Genomic DNA, 12,054 nt, shown 5'->3' on the forward strand with positions numbered 1-12,054 from the left:
TCAAATGACCAACTGAACAACATCGTGACAACATTGCAGAGCAGCCTCGATAACGACTCCTATAACGATGTGACCCGGCATTCAAGGTTTTGCCTCGCTTCAGAGGTGTGTGTGTGTGTGTGTGTGTGTGTGTGTGTGTTAAAAAACAGCACTTTAAAGCCAACAAACTATTTTGTAATGGGTAACTTCCTTATTTATATCATTTTGTATGTGTGGCCTTTGGACCTGACCTGTGAAGAGACTAACCTCTGCCCACACCTTTCATCACGGTAGCCATGGCCTCAGTATGCCAAGGCAGCTTTCTTTGGTTAAAAAAAAAAATCGAATTAAAAAACAAATTCATTCAGTTGTCACTAACCACTGACTTTTATTGACCGGTATATGTGGTCGGGGCTGATGCACAGCTTACAGTAGTCTGTAATGGATGTTTGTAAAGTCACATTTCCACAATGATAGACAAGTAAGCTAGTTACTCTTGTTTAGTTTTTTTGCCTTGAGAACCATCTGTTTGGTAACAGCACTTGCTTTTCCGTTCTTTGTTTTGAGCAGTTGAAAATTCTTATGTTAGATCTGCCTTTTTCACCTTCATTTGTATATTTCCACTGCAAATCTTTGTTTTTTGTTATTGAGAATCAAGGTGTTAAAGATGAATGGTGATTTTGGTATCATCTGTGCTTTTTACTAGTACTTCATAATGAAAAATGTTTGAGAAGATACTGTTCAAAATAAAGTGTGTGTTCCTGTATATCCTTAAGCAGCTGTGGCAGTGTTCTTTCTTTGTTAGTCAACTACTGCAGCTGGATCAGTGTGAAAACATGTTTTATGTTACTGCTCATATTGATTAACAATCCAAGTGTAATTGTCAAGGGGCCAAAATCACTTCTCTTAAAAACATGCATGTGTATTGAAAAGCATGACTGCTTCTGATTGTATTATTCTTACAACAGGTTAATGTGCATTTCATAGTTGTTTTTGTCCCCATGACCACCTTTTCAAAGTAGCTGCTCTTATCCTTTTTACATGTTTTGAGTAGACATGACATAAAGCAGCTGTGTGCAGCTCGGCTGCCCTCTGTGGGTATTTAACAAGTCTCTGTGATAGTTCTAATCCCAAATCTTACCTGTTGGACTACAGTGCTTTAGAACTCTTTGCATTCAAATGATTTGACACGGTTTATATTTGTCAGTTGTCAGAACATGGGGCTTTTCCAACATGGCAAGTGATGTCTGCCAGTCATCCTCTCTGTGCCTCATACACCCTTCTGAACATGTTATCTTGGACACGACCTTCCTCAACATGTTTGATTTACTTAGATAACAGATACAATGTGCAACAAGGGGATCTATCAATTAACACATTTTCGTTTTCTTTCCAGGAGTGTTGGTTAGTCTCCAGCTCTGCGACAACAAGCTGCAGAAGGTAATCTGGACTAATCATTGTAATCACGACTGAGTCTCTCTGTGAATCAGTGAATCTCTCTGTTAATCGCTATAACATGAGGCACACTGTTGCACAGGGTGACATGTTCCTACGTTAAGTTTATGTTGAGCTGATCCAACACGCACTGTCCTGCTTACATAAATCTACTCACTACAGCAATATGCATCATCAGATTATATATTTCATCAAGAACATGTTGCATATAAGGTCACGAAGAAATGCAACTACCACATTAACCAATTTTGAGAAGAATTTTAGAAATCAACCCAGAAAGTATTTGACTATTCAATAAAACATATTTTGGTAGATGCTGAAGGAGAGTTATCTTTTTTTCAAAGACTGATAGCGCCATCTTGTGGCTTAATTAATCCAGGCAGTTAAAAAAAGTAGATTACTTGATTTCCATAGTAATTATTGTTCTGGGTGTTGGCTCAAGTGAAGTCATAGTTAGATCTTCATAAAGGAACTTTTCATAAAGAAAAGATAGAACCACACAGACCTTAAATATAAAGAACAATGCAATTTATTTGATGACACTTTATGGTAAACAAAAATCATAACTATTTAAACATGCAGAACAAATGTCATTAATTTGATGACATACACAAGACACAAGAGGAATTTAAAAACTATCAACATTTTGGTAATATCCGATACCAGTGACTGTAATTGAGCGTGCACATCTTAAGCAATAACATTCATGTGCATCACAGCTCTGTCACTCAGGACAGGCTGAGGGCCATTGTCTCACATATGTAGTGTCGCTCACCGGCACAGATAATATCGTCCCAGGAGTTCAGCCAATCCTCCGCTCCGATTTGTGCCGGTGGGACGATGCCCACACAGTCCTGCCCTGGCCCGTCGATGTCCCAGGAGGGGATGAGATTATTCCCCGTGCACCCAATAACTGACATCCCTGTCCACTGTGTGTCCACTCACCCAAAGGTAGAGGCCCTCCTTCACCAAGTCGTGCAACCCTCTCCATACAGAATTGGGGCCCTACGGGTGCTGCTGTGCAAATTGATACGTCATGTGTGTTAAAAATGACTGATCGTCTGCATTCCAGACGGTGGCCAGGTCACCCCCCATGTCCATGCAGTGCCGTCGTGCAGATACCCACTTCTCTGCTTCCTTTGACAGGAGGAAGCAGCGGGATGAGTGTTCAATCCAGCCTGGCATGCAGCGGGAGCACTGCAGGGACTCGTTGTTGCAGAAAGTCCACAGGAACGACAGTCTGCTGGAGAACAGGATCGAGCGCTGGTGTCGATTCTCTGCCTCCAGCTGAGCGGATGTTTGCTGCTCGTTGTTTAACTGCAGCTGCAACTGTTGGATTTCTGCAGACGCCAGGGTGATGATCTGCATGGTGCAAGGCCGAGATCCTCCTTGTGGCACTGGCACCGCAGTGGCTAGTCTGTGGCAAGCGCCAGTCAGGCGTCAGGACTGTGGCACCTCAGTGACTAGTCAGTGGCACTTCAGCGGCAAGCGTCAGTCAGGCGTCAGTCAGGCGCCACAACTGTGGCAAGCGAGCGACACTCGTTCGGCACCCGTCAATAAGCTGCCGAGCTGAGCCACATTTCCTGAGAGCACCCATTGTTGTTACGATAGGTCAGCTGCCATATATCAGTTTTATCATCATAGTAGATTCTAATTAACTGGAGAAAAAACGTGTTTTCTAACACGTAGATCATAAACCCCTGAATATAAACAGCACCCATTGAAATCGGATGGGAAATGTAACTCAGTAACGGTCCGAATAAGTCAATCTATGTAGCTGGCTTATAACGGTATGCCTGTGAGCAACCAGGTTCAACTTTTACTTTATTTAAATACTTCCGCCATCAACGTCATGATTTAGACCGTTTTGAAATAAAAATACAATCTTTACTATCTTTATTATTAGGCCTTAATAGTCAAAGATTACCAGCTGCAATAATCAATAACTAATACGTTTTTCACTCTTTTTGTTTGTTTTTCACTTTTTCGTGACATCCAAGCATCTACAAAGTGCCAAATGACCCTGACAAGTGGTTATGCCTAAATTTTCGAATCATTAAAAAAAAAAAAAAGTAATATTTTCACTCTTCCTCTGCTTATATGTAGGTGTCATTATGTGCCACAAGCTGCCAGTGCCAACAGTTGTCACAGGAGTGTCGCCAGTAGTCAGAGCAGTGCCACTAGGCGTCAGAGGATTGTTGCCCCTCTGGTCCGTGTACGTTTTGATTGTCTGTTTTATGGATTATTTGTTTTTTTCTTTTGAAGAGCGACGCAAAGTAAGACAGGTAGTCCGGAAGTAAACAAATGTCAAAATAAAAGTGAAGGCAATAAAATGACCGTATGCAAGTCAACTGTTAGTCTATGATGCAAGCACACACCAAGGTAACATTAGAAGAAAAAATAAATAAATATAAATAAATAAACTGGGCCGATGGGAGTATGCTAGCAACAATAGTTGACTATGCGATTTAATATTAATTTATCCATTAATTATTATCCAATAATAATCTTCTACTACTTTTCGATTAATCTGTTTATTGTTTGATGCAATACAGTTCGTAATATAGTTTAATCAAAATCCTATCGTGACAACAATGAGAGTTGTCAGGAAATGTGGCTCCACCCGCTCAGCTCGGCAGCTTATTAACGAGCGCCGAACGAACGAGCGCCGAACGAACGAACGAGCGCCGAACGAACGACTGCCGAACGAACGAGCGCCGAACGAACGAGCGCCGAACGAACGAGCGCCGAACGACTGCCACAGTTGTGGCACCTGACTGACGCTTGCCGCTGAAGTGCCACTGAGGTGCCAGTGCCACAAGGAGGATCTCGCTGTCTCTCTCTGCATGGATCGATTCTGCAGCAGGTTCAGGTTTCTGTTCTCCTCCTCCACGAATTCACAGCTTTCAAGGGTTGCATTCAGAAAGGCGTTCAGCTCGTCGTTCGTCACCTGTAACTGTGCCTTCTCTTGCAACGTGTCCTCCAACAGCAAGCTCAGCTGTGTAGTTTCAGCAGACAACAAGGTAAAGTTGTTCACGAGCAACTCCAGTTGGCCAGCGAGAATTGTTGCTTGTCTCTCACCAGGACTTTCACCATAAACACTAAGAGCAAAAAACAAAAGGGATCAAGAGATGTCACTAAAAACAAGATGCTCTAAAATCACACACTCATGTAACCACATACCAATTACCGCTACGTAAATAAAGACAGATTGGTCTTTATGCATGATTTCCTTTACTGTACTTTTACTCCAGCTCCTAGTTCAATATTATCACCCAATATTCGCACCAAGACTACCTTGTCCTGTCATTCAAATAAAAAACACATTAATTATACCGATATAAAAAAACCCAACTTAAAACAGACCTAAACAAGTGTTATAACTGATTTAATTACCTCGGGTTCAATTGAATATTCTCCGGATCAGCCATGTCTTCTCTGTTTAAGCAGTCTTTCTTCTGAATTAGCTGTTTTTAATCCACCAACAATCGCAGCAGCTCCAGCCAAGAAATCAACAAACGAATGGAAATCAAAACATTATTTTTCAGATTGTATTTTCGACCCCCAGATGCCATAACAACTTTAGATGCGCTGGAACACCGGAGCGAGATCACGTTGTTAATGTTATGTTATCGCGAGATGTAGGTATTATCCAAGGTGCGTTTAATGAATTGACTTCACGCGACACACAAATACAAATATGGGTTCGAATGTTTAATGGATGTGTATCCCAAACCGGACAGTTTTAGCTAACGTTCCAATAACAATTCACTTAAAATATTGATAAAAATGATCGTGTAATGTTTTCAGATGATTTAATGTTGTTAAACTAAAGTTTAACTTCGTAGCTTTCGAACTAAATATTGTTGTAATTATTAAAGTTAGCTTTGCCTTTACCAGAGTCGTTAAAAGGACGCTAACGCAGGTGAATTAGCCAAAATTACCAACATTACCATCAATGCTGTCAACACCTCCGGGAACGTAGTTCTGTCCTTCACAATAAGATTTCACGCTTCAACAACTCCAAATTGTGCAATAAAAGCTCCTTAATTCCCGTTTGAGTGTATACCACCACCTGCTGGTTGTTTTGTTAAACTCTTCTCATGTCAATCACTGGCAAAACACCAGCTGATGCATGGAATTTAACAATTATGCACACATAACAATTACTATCATAACACACAGTGCAGAGTAAGAGTTTGATTACAACAAAAACACAAGTATTCATGATTGAAAAGCCACATTGTTTAAGTGAAAGACAAATAACTTGTGCAAATGATTGAAAAGGTGATGCGAATATTTATTTAAAAAATTGTGAGCACATGTTTCAGCCTTTTTACTGCAGCTCCCATGTACTATTATTATTACAGTACTTTTAAGGCTGAATTACACATTAGCTCAACAATTGGGGAACTGTCAGTAGCTGTTAGTAGTGGAGCTCCTCACTGGTAACCGAGAGCCCCATTGTCCGCTCCGCTGTGATTCACAGTACACTACTTTCTGTTTATGGAAAGATGGAAAAACTATGAACAATCTACAGCAACAACCGTTACGTGATAACTGTTGAAAATAGAAGGCTGCTAAACTATTAAACCTATATTCAAACAAAACGTATAAAAGCCTAGATTACACTGAAGAGTTTGATCCTCAAACTGAACTGAAGACAGTCAGAAGCCGAACATCATGACATCAAGTGTCAAAAGAAAAAGCAAGACAAAGCCTGCCAAAGTAGTCAAACTGGGTGGTGCAATTACAGGCTGCAAACAAACCTGCTGTCCTTTCACAGCAAAGCAGTCCAGAGCTTAAGTGGCACAATGTTAGACACACAGCCATCCATTGAATCACTAGTTGTAGCTACTGCCCTTAGGGTAGAGGTACAGACTCCCCGTGAAAAGAAACAAACAAAACTATAAAAAGATTGTATACCTGTTAACATAAAATATCTTAATTAGTTAGGTAAGCCAGCACATCATATCGATTACCTGGTGCTTTTTCTATGCAGCATATATTGTGTTTTGTGTTAATGTATTTAATGTGTCCTGTCTGGGTGTTATAAGTTGTGCTGACGTATCATTTTGTAGAGTTGATTTTATACATGCAAACCAAAATCCTGCCTTTTGCATGCAAAAAGTAGATGATGCAGTATTTTCTACCCTGGCCTGTCAAGTTCAAACATACACCAACCAACAGCTTTTTAAAAAAAAGTAATCAAAACTCTGGACACAAATGGCATTTAAAATAATCGTCTTCATCATCCAGCTCCTCGTCCCAGCCCACACACATGGTGTGATACCATGTGTGGCAGCTGTCACACTGGACCCACGACACCAATCCCTCCGAGCTCTCAGGGGGGTCAGGTTCTCGACACCGGCCACACTCCCAAACTGTCTGCTCCATCTCTTCAGGAGTGTGACCTATTAATAGAATGTAACTTGTTTTAACTTTGAATTAAAGACAACTATCATTTCATGGGTTGGCATACAATGAAAGTTTACATTAAGTACACTACCGGTGGATGTCGTGGGTCCAGCAGACAAGGAGCTGGATGATGGTCTGGTCTGTGCAGGTTGGGAGGCTGTATAAATAACAGAAAAAGCATAACCATGTTTTGTTTACTCTTCATCGTGGCTAATGTCACCATCATGTTATAATATTGCTTGTTTCTATTTTCAGATTATTTAGAGTATTTACAGGCAGGCTCGGTGGTGATGTGGTGATGTGGTCCTGCTGGCAGGCAGCCGGGGACCGTGGGAGGCACAAGAGGGGGCAGAGCAGGATGAGGGACCGTGTTGAAAACATAGGTATCAAATATGATACAGCAGGTTTATAAGGTAATAATTCACCTGTAAATCCTTGTATTGTATTTCATTATGCACTCTGGATTATGCCATATCACAATGCCAAATACAGTGTTTTGGTCATTTAATTAAAGTAATTAAAGGTAGTAAGATAAATTGAATGAAAATGTATGTTTTTTATGTATAAAAAAGAAAATCCTTGGCTATCATAACCTTTTGTTATATTGCTAATGAATTAATTCATTAATTTAAAAAAAGAAATTCAGAGTAAACAATCAGATGCAAGCACTGCACAGGCAATCACTTCTCCCATGTCTACTGTGGGAAATGTAAAGTCCATCTTTGCCTGAACAAGGACAGAAACTGTGCTTTTCCTGCCACAAGGCGAAACAAACGGGTTGTAAAAAGGTTGCTGTTTGGGACAAAAAGAGAACCAAACCAACTGAAATGTTCCAAATGTTCCAAAAGCAATGAAAATCATTAGTTATTGTTTCTAAAATAAACATTGTTGTGATCAATAAATTGACAAATATGCCTGATGTATCAAATGTGATACAAAAAATATCATATATGTAAATACAAAAAAAATATTTTTTTTATTTTTTTTGACTAAAAGTTCAATAAACACTTCAATATAAAAAAAAATCAGAATTTTCTGAATATTATATGATGTGCCAGGCTTTACAGGGTTAAAGACGTAGCAGAACAACCACAATGATACTGAATGTGGAAGAAATGTACTTAAAGCCTGAAGGATGATTTATTACTGACTTCAATTTTGGTTAAAAATAACAAAATGAGCTGAGTGGGATGTTGAATGAACAGACCTCGCTCTCACATTCACTGTTGTTAGTCTTTGTGATTTATTTCTATTTCCTAGATTTGTGCCCTTTACTCTTTTAAAAATATGGTTGACCTGAAGTTCTTTGATTAAATGTTGCTCCGTGGAAACCAATTGAAAATATTTATAGTTGAGTGATTAAGTCTATTATTACATATAGTGCAAATTCAAAAGACCAGCGAAAGAGTTTAAAGTAAAATTGAGTTTGATTGAGATCATGAGGAGAAATTGTATTAGTTTGCTTTTTGATTATGTTGATGGTGACGGCATCAATGGTTGGGTAATGGTGCTGGTTAGTTTCAGACTGGTAAAGTACTCTGAGGTCTAATTTTGTGTTTTTGTACTGAACCCAATACTTTGTTTCAGTATCAAAGTATTTTTTCTGTTAAAAAAAAAAGCTACAAAGATTGAGTGTTTCTTACAAACTGTTATTCCTTCGTTGTTCAAAGAACATTCACTTTTTTTCACAATTTTTCAAAAAGTAGCTGTGAAAGTGAAACCTCCAGATATATGAAGACGTGCAGGGATGACGTATTTATGTAGGCCAACCCAGGAAGTTAGCATCACACTAGTTCCCTCGACAAAAAGCCAATGGGATTTGTCAGTTGAATTTTGGATTCTTGCAGAAAATTGACACTATAAACTAACTACACCACAATCGCATGAGCACGAGTACCCAACAAGTCGGCGTGATGGCGCTTGTAGTCTCATTTGTTAGCAACTGTCTTAAAAAAGACTCTTAAATGCTTCAAAGTTCACGAGAGGGGGATTTACTGACGTATTCAAATGTTAAAATCTCTAAAGCTTGTATTAACCACAGCGGGAATGTGACTTCATTCTCTGCTCAGGAAGACATTACTCCACTATATCTTTACACAGGAAATAGTTATTATTTTTGCTGCCATGTTAATGCTCTGAATTTTGTATTTAACTCCCATAAAGCCACTTGGGGGCAGCAGAGTGAGCTCAAAACAAACTGCTAAAAAACTGTTTCAGAGAATTTGCATTCACATGGAGTCGTGTTTCTGGCACAACTGACGGATCTAAGTCCAATCCGCACTCCTTGTAGTTCTGGTTTGGTCTCCTACTCTTTAGAAAGAAAAATCACCAGCTCACCAACTAACATCAATTGCTATTGTTTCTGTTTGGACTTGGGCAGATAGTGTACAGTTTTGGCTGAAAGCAGCAACCCATTTTGGCTGAAAAGGAGGTCGATAAGAAGAGATGTTGTGGACCGGAAAACCAAAAGTATTTGCTAAAAGAAGCTAAAAAGCTTTGCAGAGCTGAGGGGAACTGCAAAGTTAAGTGATTTTTTTTGTGGGTTTGTCACAACAAGCAACGCCTTTTAAAATGACACATTGTCATTTGATCCATTGTTAATGTAAAAATATTGTTTAGTGCAGTTTTAAATAGTACTCTTTTGCCCTTTTACCACCTTGCCTCTCTGTTTATTTTCCTCACAGTCCATCCCATTTGACAGGCCCTGTCCTTCGTCTCATCCTGGCTGGAAAGGTCCTCCGCCTCTGTATTGATTCTATGCAGTTCAGAGTCCATTCCTCTTTGAGATAAACAAAGTTTGAGTCCCTCCCAGTTCCAGCCGACAACAGTGGAGACTGCTTTAGATTCATTAATATTTATAGGTTAACACAGGATTTTACAGGCCGACCTGTCACCACTGTTGTAACTGCTGCCGTAAAACTGCATCTCAGATGCCGAAGCAGTCCCTTCACAGCTGACTCTTGGCACAGCTGAAGCAGTTGGGCCCTTAACAAACACACACACACACACACACACACACACACACACACACACACTGCGAGTTGTGGTGATTTAAGTTTTTAAAAAGCTGCTCTTGAAGGGGAAAGGGTGATTTTACCACAACATGAGAACTCTGAATAGGTTATCATTCAGAGCAGAGAACACTGTGTGTGTGTGTGTGTGTGTGTGTGTGTGTGTGTGTGTGTTCTTACCTATTAGGATTGGAATTACTTTCCTCTTCAGTTGCAACATCTGCCAGTTTTGTGACCATGACAGGTAAATTGTCTGTGTTATGGAGGTGAGCAGGGCTCTCCTTGTGCCCTGAAGAAAGGCAGAGGCTGTTAACAACTTCTGCTTCATCAAATTTGCCGGACAATTGAATTCAGTAGTAAGATTAAAATGCGTGCCTGTGACTGCTCCTACTGTGAGTTAACTGAAGCCATTTTCTGAGCTGGCCTGGTCCGGGTTTATTTGTATAGCTCTTAATCACAGTTACAGTCTCAAAAGGCTTCACAACGCCCACATTATGGAACAACAAATGTGAAGATTGGTTTGAATCTGCTGATCAGCAACGTGTGGACATTATACAATACTGTAACAGCAGGCTGGAGTAGGAGCTGTGTTTTTTTTTCGTGCTGAAGCCTGGTGTGCCTGGGTCAAAAGACGGGTCCAGTCCGTCTCCCTGTTGCTGTTTGATAGTGTTGACATCCTCAGGGCTGCCAATGGAGCGACCCACTGCCAGCAAGCAGGACCGCCAATCAATCAACCACTCAGCAGATCATCAACACATCGTTCACAGCACATTATCTTAACTGCAAACCTATGCAAATTAGCAATGACCTAATTAGAGTCCCGCGCTCACACACACTTACTGGCAGCTGTACTGGTACAGTCAATGAGGTAGCTCATTGTGATAAATGAATGGGCGAGGGCTTTCCCTGGTGTTGTTCTCTCACCTGCGCCCGTCAAACGTTTGGTTCATTAAGTCAAAAAGTCGTGCTTGTCCTCTGAAAGTTTTCACATCCGGACTAAATGAATTGGAAACAAATCAAATCCAACAAGCTGCAACAATTCGGTCACACCATGCGATCATTTTACATACCCTTGAGCTTTTCTCAGGTGGTTGCTTGCCTTCTGAGGCTTCTCATTTTGGAAACTCATTTTGTAATTTTTCTACTGTTTTCAGCCAGCTTGGGTTTATGACACGTCTTTGACACTGGCCATCCACAGAGGAATGCAGCTGACATTCCTCTGTGGATGGCCAGTCTTTCAGTCGGTCCACCACATTTGTCCAGACTGAATGATCTCTACAGGATGGATTGCCATACATTTTTTTGTATGGACATTCGTGGTCCCCAGAGGATGATTACTAACGACTTTGCTTTCTGTCCCTGTTGGCTTGAAATGTCTAAATAAACTATCAAAACTTTTAGATTCCAATGCTTTGGTTAATGACCAAATACCTGCAAAACTAATGACTCACAGAACAATCTCTTGCGTTTAGTGTTAATAGGCAAAAATGTTGCAATCTAACAAGCTAAATTAACTTTGTGCGTAACTTAGCTCTTTGAGTCAGCACGTTTTAGTTTCTATGTACTTTTAGCATTTTAACGTTTCATTCATTTATTAAAACCTACATGTTGCATTAAGATGTGTCTGACCATGGTATGCTTACACCTGCTGATGTTAGCATTTAACTCAAAGCACCGCTGGTTACTGCTTCTTATCGTCTCACTTTAACTTTACCTGAGCCAGTCTGATCTGCGTGCTCGTCTAGCCAGCATGAAGTCAATCAAAACATGAACTTAAGAACAACATAAACATGGACTTCATACTCACAGGCTGCCTTTAGCCCACTTCTGTTACACATTACTGCATCGACTTTGGATGACTCACAGGGTATGTCCTTCTACATTTGCTTCGGGATTTAAGAGATTTATTTATAATCTACCCTGTAACACCTCTGCTCTTTTCTAAATTTCTCTCTGATTGTCTGTGGCACGTGCCCCACGAACGCCAAGGTCATTTGGGCACTCGACGACAAAAACCGCCCGCAGTTATATCCCCACCTACACAAATGGTAATTCAATCTGTGCTAAATAAAACGTGAGATGTATAGTTTTCTCCTACGTTCAATAAAACGCCCGGTGTGTTTTCTGTGAGGATGGCTGAGAGGAGGAGATGTAGAGGAAGCCAGTCAGCTGCCATCTGGCCCGGGCTTTA

The sequence above is a fragment of the Cebidichthys violaceus genome, unplaced genomic scaffold (assembly GCF_023349555.1).
Source record: "Cebidichthys violaceus isolate CVI_PGR_0920_01 unplaced genomic scaffold, fCebVio1.0.p SCAF_2, whole genome shotgun sequence".
Lineage (NCBI taxonomy): Eukaryota > Metazoa > Chordata > Actinopteri > Perciformes > Stichaeidae > Cebidichthys > Cebidichthys violaceus.